Source organism: Odocoileus virginianus, unplaced genomic scaffold, assembly GCF_023699985.2.
Source record: "Odocoileus virginianus isolate 20LAN1187 ecotype Illinois unplaced genomic scaffold, Ovbor_1.2 Unplaced_Contig_37, whole genome shotgun sequence".
Taxonomy (NCBI): Eukaryota; Metazoa; Chordata; class Mammalia; order Artiodactyla; family Cervidae; genus Odocoileus; species Odocoileus virginianus.
The window spans coordinates 421,369-431,476 of NW_027224354.1; the positions used below are offsets into that span (position 1 = coordinate 421,369).

General features: G+C 45.4%; 1 long non-coding RNA gene across 1 annotated transcript; it reads left to right on the plus strand.

Moving 5' to 3' along the window:
* On the plus strand, window positions 1-3,835 carry LOC139034193 (uncharacterized). Its single transcript, XR_011486620.1, has 6 exons — window positions 1-133; window positions 362-424; window positions 527-642; window positions 744-786; window positions 1,310-1,383; window positions 1,930-3,835. It is a non-coding gene; the product is annotated as an uncharacterized lncRNA (long non-coding RNA).
* The last annotated feature ends 6,273 nt before the right edge of the window (window positions 3,836-10,108 follow it).

Consider the following 10,108-nt stretch of genomic DNA (forward strand, 5'->3'; position numbering starts at 1 on the left):
AAGCTTATTTGGATCTGAAGAGTTGAAGAGTCTAATCCTGCAATTCCTGCAGCAGTAAGGGGAGGGCTAGGACAGGGGAGGCCACCAAAGCTCCAGACCACACAGATAGACGGTCTTCACTGCTTCCCCTCAGGTATTACTTGATCCATGACTATGGGGACTGCCAGGGACTCCTGGGTGCTTATCATGAGGAGGACTGCTTCTCCCTGACCATTCCATTCCAACCCAAGGACCCAGCCCTGTGATTATCACAGCCCAGACTCCTCCCCCAGGCTGTGTGGTTCCCCAGCAGATGCAGGCCAGCTCCTGCTGACACCTATACTGGCTGGACCACTACCCACTGTTTCTCTGTGTCTCCTAGAAGCAGCATGTGTGCATACTTCTTGGACAACAGGAATATGAAGATGTTCAAGGACCCCAATAAGTGTGTGGTGGGAAGACTGGGCTGGAAAAGGTGGTAAGGGGGCCAATCATAGGGTCCATGGCATGGCAGACCTGACCTTTGCTTTCTTCTTCTCCCCCACAGACCTGCATATCCAGCTGCTGAAACACACAAAACATGGCATTGTGCATGCCCTCTGTGCATTGCCCAAAACTCAGCATGACTTCAGCCCCTTCGTGGTGGACATGTGTTTCCAGACGGTGAGCACCTGCTCCTCCCTTGGTGGTGGGGGATGAGCAGGAAGCCACATCGTAGGGAAGATGTTTAGGGGTGGCTGAGTAACTGGGTTCTTCTCTCTCAGGAAAAGATGCTCTGCTTCTCTGTCAACAGGGTGTTCAAGGAAGGTATGTGTAGATCCCTCTCCCCATCATGGATCCCCTCCACCAGAACCCTTCCAGTTTCCTTCCAGTCTACTCCTCTCCACTCCCCTTTCCTCTCCTCCCCTCCCCTCCAGCCCTCAAGTCTTCCTTCAGTCTTCCCACAGTTCAGGTTTGAACTACATCCGTGTCTGTGCTTTCCAGCCTGGGCATTGGTGACATAGGATGTCAAGTTTGGTGGCTCCCATCCCAGATCCTTACATTGAGATCCTTACATTATAGCTTCCTCATTTTCAAAATGGAGTCATAATGTCCACCTCTTGGGCAGGTGTGAAAAATGCATCACATGAACTTGTGAAGCTGTTGTCATCATGTCATTGGGAGCAGATGGCTCCTACAGTTGCCCTCCCCATTCCCAACACCCTGGCTTCCCAAGTGAACAACTGTCCCCTCAGCCTAAATGTCAAGTCAGACCCTGACTGGGGAATGACATGGAAGCCTATAAATTATGTAGGGGATGTAAGGGGTACTCTTACTGTTTGTTGTTGAGGTGGAAGGAAGGTCTTCTGGCTGTGTGTGTGCCTTCACCCAGACCTTCATTGCTACCCCTGCCAGCTCTTCCAGGTAAGAGCCATGTTGTGGGCAGAAATCTCCATCCAGCCTGGGCTCAGGGTCCTGGGCATGTGGATGCAGACCTTAGGTTTACTCAGTATTGTGGAAAGCCAGCAGGGAGAGCCAAGGAGCAGTCTAACCTAGTGGTTAGGAGGAGCATGGGCTCTGGAATTGGCATATAGGCTCTCTCCTTGACTCAATACTAACTCTCTGTGTGACCTTGGTCAAGTCACATGATCTGTCTGTGACTCAGTGTCATCTTCTGAAAATGGGGATCAGACTGCACACTCTTCTGCTGTAGTGTACTGGGCTATTGTTCAGGGTAATTGTAAAGTTGTCACTGGGTTGGGGATCAGCCTATCCACTGAGTGAAGCTGGTAGACAATCTCTCCAAAGGTGGGCTCTATGCAAGGGGCAGAGGAACCAGTCAAGAAGCCTGGGGACAGACACAGGAGGGGGATGGAAGGAATCTGGTTGCTTACTGGCACTGGGAGCAGTCAAGATTGGGGGTGTGGGTGGTCCATCCCTCAGTTGTCCAAATATGCATTTTTCCCCCAGTATTTGTATAGTGAATGACAAGCTGTTTGTGAGCGAAGCCAGTCCCAGTGAGGCTCAGCATCTGCATTCTCCATCCCAGTACCTACGCTCACCTCCAGTTCCACACACACTCTCCCCCAGGAGCAGCAGGAAATGGTGCAGGCTTTCTTCATCCCATCTGGGATGAAACTGGAGTAGCCTCAGAAGTAAGTGTTAGGTGTGCATGGGGAACAGAAAGGAGCTGGCAGGAGTAGAGGAGTTAATAAGTGGATCTTGCTTGTTTACTTTACTCATTAATACCCTGCACATGTCATTCTCAATACATATTAATTTACCTAGTTGTTTTGAACAGGTGTGCATTACTTTTCTGAACTCCATGAACCTTATTCCTTTATTGACAGACATTTAGTTTTCAGGAAATTTTCCCATTACACACTGAGCTCACTCTGCTGCATATGTCACAGTAAACATGGAAGCTGCTTCTGACCAATAGTTTAGGAAATGACACTATATGGTCAGTGTATCCACTTTGTTCCTAATAGATATTACCTGTTCTTCCTCCATCTCAGGTGCCATTCTGGCAACCACTGAGATTAATACAGGTGCCATTCAGGTTTTCCCTCTTCCCATGGTGAGGTCTGGGAATTCAGGCCAAGAGGCCAGGTGGTCCACAAATTAGACTCAGGCCTCCTGGTTCTGTTCATTTTCCAACTCTCTCCCTTCATTTCCCCCAGGCCTAGCACAAGATCCTAGAACAAGCCATCACACAGACTGATCTAGGATCCTAAGAACAGTCTTGACAATAAACCCGTGGGTTTCATCATCTTCATCCTCATGATCTTTGTTGTATTTTACATCCGATTTGAGTATATCCCTGTGACTGAGCCGTAGGTCTGCTTGGAGCTTGGAAGTCAACACTTAACTGACAATCATCCACCCAAAAGGCTAGTTTTTCTGTGTATTTGTCCCAATCAGGTGATCTTCCTGACCCAGGGATCGAACCAACATGTTTTGTATCTCCTGCACTGGTAGGCATTCTTTACCACTGAGCCATCAGGGAAGCCTTCTAAATGGATTAAAATCTGCTTATCTGGAATATTTTGGGTTGGCCAAAATGCTCGTTTGGGTTTTACCATAAGATGTTAGGGAAAAGTCCAAACAAACTGTTTGGGCAAACCAATATTTAAAGCAACTGAATGTGTGAAAATTGAGTTTGGTGCTGGCTGGCTTTTTGGCTGATGGGTTCCAGCTTGTTGTGAAGACATAAAGAGAGACCATCTTTGGCCCCGTCATATAACAATGTCTGTGTTGGAAAATAAATGGGTGTGTCTTTACCAAGTATGAGTGTGTTCATAGGAATATGCTTGTGTGATTAAATGTTTGTGCAAGTTTATGTATATAAGTGAACAGGTGATAATGCACAGGGATATTATCATGCTTGTGTGTGTAAGTGAAAATGTAAGCATGCTTATTTGTCTCATATAGTTTCTGCCCATGCCATGTGCCTCATGGCACTTAGTTTCTGGACCCAGGGCCACAGCAGTGAACGTGTGGAGTACTAACTACTGGACTGCCAGGGAATTTCCATATGATATTTTAAAAGCACATCTAACCCTAAAACAACAAAGGTTTGAACAGTGCAGATCCACATAAATGCAGATTTGTTCAATACCAAGTACTACATGATATGTATTAGTTGTGAGGTAAAATCCTGGATTCACAGGAACCTGATATTCAAAGAGTAAACCATATGTTACATATATTTAAGTGCACATGGGGGGTCAGTACCCCTAACTCCTGCATCACACAAAGGCCAATGACATTAGTATATTTGAATGAATGAATTTGTGAGAGTGTATATGCCAGGGTCCAGCCCCAGCAGGATCCAGGGGTACCCTCAGGATGAACGGCGTTGGAGAGAGAGAGAGAGAGAGAGAGAGAGGGAGGGAGAGACCAGACTGGGGGTGTGCAGCAGGGTCTGGCCTGCGCTTTATTTTTCACTGTAGCTTTTATACCCTAAGTTAGTACATTTCTAAGGGGAAGATAAGCACACAGAGTTAGTTTAACATTACATCAGCTTGTCCTTCATGAAACCAGGTGTTCTCTGCATACTTTTTTGTTTATGAGAGTCTTTTTCCATAGATTTTTTGTACATTATCTTCTGGCCTTGAGCTTAGCAGAAAACAGAAAAGTGGCAGTCTCATGGTACAGCAGGTTGCAACATAGTAGAAATACAATCCTGTTAACACAAAGGTCAGTCTTTTTGCAGAAGTTCTCAGCTAAATTTATCTAAAAAGTTTTACCACACAAAGACTCTGCGGCTCTGGTGAGGCAGCCTCTGTTTAGCACTCTTGGTTAAAATTAACAATTATCTTATTGTTTTTACACTAGGGCTAAACTCTTATTTTTCTAAATCCTTAACTATAACCACTTTTAGAATAATATTTTTGTGTTCTGTAATAGGGCTTCCTCACCCCCTGGAGGGCTCTGTGCCTATTAGGGCCTTTTTTATGGTTAATCTCTATGTATAATATCTTTTGGCCTTCAGGCCTGTTGACATTTTATGGCTTGCACCTGGTGTAACTTTAAGCAACTTCAGTAGCTGACCCTGTCTTTCTTGTGGTTAATCTATTTTCTTTCTATTAGGCATCATCTCTATGGGAACTAGATAGGATTGCATTTTTACAGAACAGAAATGCAAAGGATTGCAAAAACAGCAGATATAGCACAAAACAGGCTCTTAGTCTAAAAGTTAACTACCTGCAAGAAGTCACCAGCTAATCTCTATCTAAAGTATTTTCTATTAGGCACATTTGTGGCTATTTTATTTGTGGAGCCTTTCTCACCCCGCAGAGGGACCTATGCTTAATGGTTTCTTTTGTTAGCGTACTGTGCTTAGGATGTTTAGAACAATCATGAGCATTTTTTGCAATAGGAGCACACATATGCCAAACAAGCCAGAGTGCCAGCAAAAGGGTTTGAATTGAAGCATTTCCTTCATCTTTGGCCCCTTCATAGGGTACCAGCGTCCAGGAGATTTATTAATTAGGGTTTTAAGTTGGTCCTCATTCAGTGAAAGAGGAGCAGGAGAGCTCTCGGCAGGCAACACAAGAATCTGCAGCAGGGCGAACAAGAACAACAGCAGAAAAGGGGGGAGGATACAGGGTGGGGTAGAGGCCGGGGCCAACCTGGAGGGTCCCTTGTGTCCTGAACGGCCTTGCGTGTCAGGTCTTCTCCTCATGACCTTGTCATGGGTGGGATCTCCCACAATGGCTCCTGGCATGCATATGAGTAAGCGTGTGAGCTTCTTTGTACATGTGAACACATTCCTACTTCTGAGCATGTTAATGTATATGTGAGTGAGTATGAATTTAGAACGTAAGCATGACAATGATTGAATTTCCCAGCACATTCACGTGAATGTATTAGTAGTTACTCTGAGCGAATAAGGGTATGAGCATGTCTATGCAAGTGAATGTGATTTTGTACATGTATATAAGCACATGTGAGAGTGACCATGGGTGCCTATTCAAATAAGAGTTTGCATGTGTAAAGTGAATGGGACTTTTCCTATGGATGAGTGAATTTGTGACCATGGACATGAATGTTAGCATATTCGTGTGTATGTGAATGAATATGTGTGTGAGCGTGTGAAAGCAGAGTATATTTCTGTGAGCTAATGTGCAAGTGTGTGCATGTGAGTATATTAGAGCATCTTTATGTGTGTGTGTGTAAATGTGTGAACTTCATGTCAAGTATGAGCATATTCATCTGTAAGCATATGAGTATGATATTCTTTGTGAATATGTTGGACCTGGGGAAATGTATGAATATGTGATCAGGAACATATAGAAGTGTGTGTGTGTGAATGTGAGCAGGTTTGAGGGAATGCACGTATAAGCATGCATTGTATTGAGTGAGTGTGTTCAGTTCAGTTGATCAGTTGTGTCCGACTATTTGTGACCCCATGGACTGCAGCACACCAGGCCTCCCTGTCCATCACCAACTCCTGGAGTTTACTCAAACTCATGTCCATTAAGTTGGTGATGCCATCCAACCATCTCATCCTCTGTCGTCCCCTTCTCCTCCTGCCTTCAGTCTTTTGCAGCATCAGGGTCTTTTCAAGTGAGTCAGTTCTTAAGCATGTCAGTAGGCATATGAGGTCAGAGGGAGAGAGCATGGACCAAGGTCAAAGTCTGGGGATTGTCAGATGTAGATAATATACATTATCTCTGAGGCACTTCACCAGTGTCTTTCAGATTCTGATCTGTTTACACCTGATACCTTAGTTGGGAGAGGGTGGGATACATTATCCTTTTTTTGTCATGCAGATCTGGAACATATGAGAAAAAGGTAGTCTCTGGATTGATTTGGCTAAGCCTTCACCTAAGGCTTGGCCACCCTGCTGATGTTGTCAGCCTGCTTATTTAACTTACGTACAGAGTATAAGCCTTTAAGCAGCTGCTGTTCACAACACTGGCTTCCAGCTCTCTGGCCCAGAGGGAAGAAGCTGTGGAAGCTTCACCCTGCCACCTCCTCCTCTTCTCACTGCCCCTTCCTTCTCAAAGAACATTAAAGGTGCTAACTGAACCTGAATGGGACAAAACTGTTAAGGAATCTGCTTGTGAACTTGTTGGGGAAGAGGAAGAATGGGTTAGTCTGAGACACTACTTCACCTCTGACACAAAGACTCAATTCAGTCTGGTGTGAGCATGCACAGGGAGACCTAGGAGTCCCCAAACTCTGAGGCCATTGAACCAAATTTCCCAAAGTCCTGCATGAAGAGAGAGAGAGGTGGGAGGAGAGGTGACTCTCACGGGGTAAGTGCCACTGCCTGGATCCTTCTTGCCACTGATTGCCTCACAGACCAGGGGATGGGCTTGGGCTCAACTTGCCTGTGGAGTATGCACTGGTTTGAATGGGTTTCAAGGACTGTTGACATGAAACTACCACTTATCTTGGCAGTGCTTTCTTTCCCATTCTCACTGTTCTTCTTTATCCTCATCCCTCATCCTCTCTCTCCTGATGACTATACTCATCTGTGTCCAGTGTCAGCTCTCATTCTCCTGCTGCCTCTCTCTTCCATTAAATGCAATTCACAATGTAACTCAGTAATGCTCACTCCTTGAATTCTAGAGTCTCACTCTTTCACATTCAAGTTGCAAATATCTTCTCAGGTCTTCTTTTATCCCAGCATGACACCCCAGCAAATTTAACCTTGCCCCTGCAGTACTTACAGGCCCCTGGCAGATGCCGCCATCCTCTTCTCCTGCTCTCTGGGGCTGAGCACCCTTCCTCTCCAGATGATGCTGCAGTTGTAGGCCAGGCAGAGAACCTACACCCTAGGATACCTGTACCAGAGTGTTCATGTTTGTTCTCTGCTTTCCCAAACCCTGCTACACACTCCATTCATATGTACTGCCCCACCTACTGGCCTCCCCCTCCCCCCACACACACATGACAGCTTGAGACTTAGTGCCAGCTGTGCTCTGTTCTGTCTAAACAAAGTCTAAAGTTGTTCTTGCATTCCCTTCTTCATCCAGTTCAGTTCAGTTGCTCAGTCATGTCCGACTCTTTGTGACCCCATGAACTGCAGCACACCAGGCCTCCCTGTCCATCACCAACTCCTGGAGTTTACTCAAACTCATGTCCATTGAGTCGGTGATGCCATCCAACCATCTCATCCTCTGTTGTCCCCTTCTCCTCCTGCCTTCAATCTTTCCCAGCATCAGGGTCTTTTCAAATGAGTCAGCTCTTTGCATCAGGTGGGCCAAAGTATTGGAATTTCAGCTTCAGCATCAGTCCTTCCAGTGAACACTCAGGACTGATTTCCTTTAGGATGGACTGGTTGGATCTCCTTGCAGTCCAAGGGACTCTCAAGAGTCTTTTCCAACACCACAGTTCAAAAGCATCAGTTCTTCGGTGCTCAGCTTTCTTTATAGTCCAACTCTTATATCTGTACATGACTACTGGAAAAACCATAACTTTGACTAGATGGACCTTTGTTGGCAAAGTAATGCCTCTGCTTTTTAATATGCTGTCTAGGTTTGTCATAGCTTTTCTTCCAAGGAGCAAGCGTCTTTTAATTTCATGGCTGCAGTCACTATCTGCAGTGATTTTGGAGCCCCAAAAATAAAGTCTCTCACTGTTTCCACTGTTTCCCCATCTATTTGCCATGAAGTGATGGGACCAGATGCCATGATCTTAGTTTTCTGAATGTTGAGTTTTAAGCCAACTTTTTCACTCTCCTCTTTCACTTTCATCAAGAGACTCTTTAGTTCTTTGCTTTCTGCCATAAGGGTGGTGTCGTCTGCATATCTGAGGTTATTGATATTTCTCCCAGCAATCTTGATTCCAGCTTGTGCTTCATCCAGCCCAGTGTTTCTCATGATGTAATCTGCATATTAATCATCTGCATATGTAATCAGGGTGACAATATAAGCAGGGTGGCCAAGCCTTGGGTGAAGACTTGACCAAATCAATCCAGGGGCCACCTTTTTCTCATATGTCCCAGATCTGAATGACAAAAAAAGGATAATGTATCCCACCCTCTCCCAACTAAGGTATCAGGTGTAAACAGATCAGAATCTGAAATACACTGGTGAAGTGCCTCAGAGATAATGTGTATTATCTACATCTGACAATCCCCAGACTTTGACCTTGGTCCATGCTCCCTTCCTCTGACCCTAGATGCCTGACATGCTATCTTGCTTAAAACAATGGGAAAATGTGCTTACTGTTTTTAAATTGCTGCTGTTAGCTTTTGCTGAAATACAACATGAGGAGAACATGAGGTAGCAAGTCATGAGGTAGCAACTCCCATGACATCTAAGACTCCCATGAGGGAGCAAATCTCCTGACACCCACCATGCTTGGCCCAACTGACCCAAGAGTTATCATGCAAGGGTAGTTGTCTGTGCTCCAACACCTGAATTCTCGTACACCCAGTCCTCTGGCCCTCAGTCTCCTCCCTAGGGAGGAGCACTGTCCTTATACCTAGAAGCACTGTCCTTATAAGGTAAGGTATAGGATCTTGCTCTCTGCCTTCTCCATGTCAGCATCCCAGCCCCTAGGTACACACTCACCCTGAAACATGTGCCCCACACCTTATCCCATCACATTCTGGAGGGAACAATGGAACAAAAGGAAAGCAACAGTCACATGATTCACCTCCAAAACTCAGGGCCCGTGGCAGTGACCTTGGTTTTCAAGGAAGCTCCCAGGGCAAACATGTTACCCTCACTGGTTTAAACATAGGTACCAAATCCTCACAGTTGTGTGCTCTTTAGGGTAGAATCCCTGGAAATTCAGAAGACCTCTATTCCACCTCCACAGATATAGATTATTAGCATTAATTAACCTTATAGATTTCATATGTAGTTCAACCTTGTGTGTGTGTGTGTGTGTGTGTGTGTGTGTGTGTGTGTGAGAGTATATGCTAAGTTGCTTCAGTCATGTCTGAGTCTGCAACTCCATGGACTGTAGCCCACCAAGTTGGTCTGTTCATGCGATTCTCCAAGCAAAAAAACTGGAGTGGGTTGCCATGCCCTCCTCCAGGGAATCCTCCCAATCCAGGATTGAACCTGCCTCTCTTATAACTCTTGCATTGGTAGGAGGATTCTTTACCACCAACGCCATCTGGGAATCCTTTGTTCAACCTTCTACGCAACCTCTATTCAATGTACCCTTTCTTTGCCATTGATTTATGGTTCCGGGTGAGCCCTGGGCAAGAGAATACTACTCCTATTCTGTGGAGTCAAGGTGGGCTTCCTGTCACATCGAGCTGTGTGGTCCAGCTACCTGCCCTTTCCAAGGGGAAGGCTCAGAGTGAATACAGATATAAACTGACTCAGCATCATGGTGGCTTGTGTTTATGTTTCTTCACCATTTCTCATGTCTGATCTAGAAATCTCAATGCTAGGCTAGTTTGGATTTTATTTGACAGCTAATGTGATTACAAGTTCTTGACATAATCAGGCTTGATTTATAAAGATCATGCTGACTGCAGTGTGTTGAACAGACTAGAGAGACCAACAGTAATATCAGGGAGTAAAGAAGTTGGGTCATTGTTACAGTAATTTAGGAGGTAGATGTCCAAGGACTGCCCTGGAGGTGGCTTATGATCAATGCAAAGGTGAATACAGAGTTGGGATGTTTTCTGGAGGTTGAACCAGCAGGCAAGCAGCTGGGTCTGGGTAGG